Consider the following 3,653-nt stretch of genomic DNA (forward strand, 5'->3'; position numbering starts at 1 on the left):
CATATAATGGAATAATTGCTTTAAAAAATCAGGGTTTGAGTAATTTGGGGGCTTTCCAAAAGCTTCTATGATTGTTATTTAAGGAAATACAGTCACATTCAGGAATTGATCTTTTGGGGACAGTTTTTACTATACAGTTTTTATGTCTTAGCCTTAAAGTTCAGTTCAGTTCAGTTGCTCAGTTGTGTCTGACTCTTTGCGACCCCATGAATTGCAGCACGCCAGGCCTCCCTGTCCATCACCAACTCCCAGAGTTCCTTAAAGTTAGGTACCAATGAAAGAATAACACGTACTTACATTCTCAATGTTCTTCTGTTTGCCTGTGTTTTCTATGTGACTCATTCTATAATAATTATTCTCCTAGTCCGGAGCAATAGGTCAGCCCTGAAAGCAAACAGAAAAGAAACTTGTCACATTTACTTTCTTCCTGATTTCTGTAAGGCCTCGTCATCATTTCAATACTAAGCTGTGGCTGTGTTCACCATATCACACTTTTGTCTAATCTGTGCTTATAGGAAAAGATCATATTTGCTCATTACTTATAGGCTTTTAGACTCTGCATGATGTGAAAAAATGTTCCAATTCAGTGAATATTTAAGACGTAATTCTAGAAGTGTATCTTAATTACAGTTAAACCAGTTTTCTATTTTTTCTATTTCAGATTGCATTGCTAAATAAAAGTCTCCCAACACAAGAAATTCTACCAATAGATTACTATAAATGTTAAAAGCAGTTGGTGAATTTGGTAAATTTCCTGAGGCTATCCAGGTGGTTTGAGGGATATTTGAATGTATCCAGGGTACAAAAGGAGAAGGCAATGGCACCCCACTCCAGTACTGTTGCCTGGAAAATCCCATGGATGGAGGAGCCTGGTAGGCTGCTGTCCATGGGGTCGGTAAGAGTCAGACACGACTGACCAACTTCAATTTCACTTTTCACTTTCATGCATTGGAGCAGGAAATGGCAACCCACTCCAGTGTTCTTGCCCGGAGAATCCCAGGGACGGGGGAGCCTGGTGGGCTGCCGTCTATGGGGTCGCACAGAGTCGGACATGACTGAAGCAACTTAGTAGTAGTAGTAGGGTACGAAATGCAGATATTCCATAAAGAGATTTCTGTATGGAATCATTCAGGTCACTTTGTGAATTAGAATTAGTACCAGGATGATTTTTGTTTTTTAAGCATGAAAATAGGAATAGGATTTTTTAAAAAAATACGTACGTGGACATTTTAGTTTAATTTAAAGATTAGTCTCATCTGATTCACCTCACTAGCTGCCCCACTCAGGCTCATTTTATAATGGTCTTAAGTGAAAATCTTCATTTCCTCACAGTGCTTTCAAACACGTTTTATGTGACATGTCTAAAATATGTATCAGTTATAGCTTGGATTCCTTTAGAACACTTAGATTAATGAGTTCTTGAAGATGGGGAGAGAAAATAAAACTGTGAAAGTATTTAAAATTTCTAAAATCATGCACTCCGGTGTATGTGTTATTATTGGTAACTCTAGCTGTGATTTCTGAAGTTTTATTATAGTGCTATTTTATCAAGCACAATACCCTGAAAATGTAATTGGCCATTCCTGTTTTATATCCTCTTTATTCCATGTAGTAAATTGGTAGTAAATTGCACTTTCCTTGCAAAACCATTAGTCAATTTTTATCCTAAGTTTTTCCTCTTTATGGAGAAGGCAATGGCACCCCACTTCAGTACTCTTGCCTGGAAAATCCCATGGATGGAGGAGCCTGGAAGGCTGCAGTCCATGGGGCTGGTAAGAGTCAGACACGACTGAGCGACTTCAATTTCACTTTTCACTTTCATGCATTGGAGAAGGAAACGGCAACCCATTCCAGTGTTCTGCCTGGAGAGTCCTAGGGATGGGGGAGCCCGTTGGGCTGCTGTCTGTGGGGTTGCACAGAGTTTCGACTTAGCAATTTCCTCTTTAGTTTTGCTTGTTAGAGGTATTTACATAGTTCAGAGCTACTGAATTATGGAGAAGTGGATAAAAGGGCCTAAAATAGCTGCGTTGCGATTTCTAAACTAACACATGAATTTTAATAGAAACTTTTTTCCCTACAAAATTATCACTCTCAAAAATTTTACAAGTAAAAGTTTATTCCTGGTGGTTTGGGGTGTTACTTTTGTTACTGTTGCAAACAGTATACATTACTGAATTTTGGCAAAGCCGCTTCCCTTTGTTGACTGACTCCATGTCCGGAGCTAGAGTAAACCAGCGATCATGTATGAAATGATAGAATATTTATTCTGGCACATGTGGTCCAATAAAGATTAAACTTCAGAAACCAGTTTCAGAAAAAAAGAGTACACCCTTTGAGATCTTGTCCCTTGGAAACAGTACCAGTTTCAGGGGAACTAAAGAGAGATCTACTTCATAATTTTTAAAAAATAACTTTCACGAAAGAGCTCTGTGCACCCTTTCTCAGATTCTGATTTTGTGGCCATTTTTCCTTTTACGAGGCATTCTGGAGGCATGTTTTAGGTTAGGTAATAATGCAACAAAGATTTATTAAGCTCAGAAGAAGGAAGTTACCGATGGGAAAATGGAGCCCAGGGGGCCAGTCAGTGCTCACTAATTGCTAGAATTCTGGAGCGCTGGATAGGAACAAAGAGTTTTGTATTTTACTTCCAACCACAGGTCAATGCCAAAGATATGGCCTCAAAAATGCCTTGTTGAGTCTATCTTGTTATCTAAAATCCAAGAAAAAAGTAGTTCCAGGGTCATACTTATCTTCAGTGCTTAATGTAAGAGGAAAAGAAATAAAATAGTGCTTCCTCCGCCTATGACGTGACCCAGAAAACCCTCTGCCCTTTTTATACTCTCTGCTGTCTCTGTGTACCTCTTCCAAGGATGCCAGTGTGTTCATGAGGTGGTGGCTGGTGGTTTAGTCACCAAGAATCTGCATTGCAGGCTGATTCTTTACCATTGAGCCACCAGGGAGCCTTTAGGCAGAGCAGTGGACTATGACAAAGAGAAAGAAAGTGAAGTTGCCCAGTCGTGTCTGACTCTTTGCGACCCCTTGGGCTGTAGCCTGCTAGGCTCCTCCGTCCGTGGGATTTTCCAGGCAAGAGTACTGGAGTGGGCTGCCATTTCCTTCTCCAGGGGATCTTCCCCACCCAGGGATCGAACCCAGGTCTTCTGCATTGCAGGCAGATGCTTTAACCTCTGAGCCACCAGGGAAGTACTATGACAGGAAGGTGTGTAAATCAGAAGAGTTAGGATCCTCCCATGTTGGTCTTGTGTTAGCATAATGCCCCTGGGGCTTTTGAGAGAATTATTGTGTCTTCTTGTCACTAGAACTCGGGCAAAGTGCTATCCTGGTTATGTTTCCCTTTAATGTAAATGCAATCATTTCCAATCCTTCCAGAGAGCCCTGGGTGCTTCATCCCTTTTCCCGCCCAGTTTCATAGAACTAGGATGCTCTGATAAATTTTAATGGTTTTGTTTTTCATTTCTAGAGGTTTTACTGCATTTATCTTGATCTACTCATTTATTTTCATAGCATTCCACCCTTACTGAGTCTTTCCTTTTAACCATTTCTTTAACAATTTTAAACTTATTTGAATTAGCAGTGCTAAACAAACCTTCTGGGTTTGCTTGCTAACTCTTTGGGGGGAACAGATTTTTTTTCCA

The 3,653-nt window shown here is 40.2% G+C and overlaps 1 non-coding gene across 1 annotated transcript; it reads right to left on the bottom strand.

Annotated features, from left to right (window-relative positions):
• Positions 1–3,128: 3,128 nt before the first annotated feature.
• TRNAC-GCA lies at positions 3,129–3,200 on the bottom strand. Its single transcript has one exon. It is a non-coding gene; the product is annotated as a tRNA-Cys (tRNA).
• Positions 3,201–3,653: the final 453 nt, after the last annotated feature.

The sequence above is a fragment of the Oryx dammah genome, unplaced genomic scaffold, assembly GCF_014754425.2.
Source record: "Oryx dammah isolate SB20612 unplaced genomic scaffold, SCBI_Odam_1.1 HiC_scaffold_18, whole genome shotgun sequence".
Taxonomy (NCBI): domain Eukaryota; kingdom Metazoa; phylum Chordata; class Mammalia; order Artiodactyla; family Bovidae; genus Oryx; species Oryx dammah.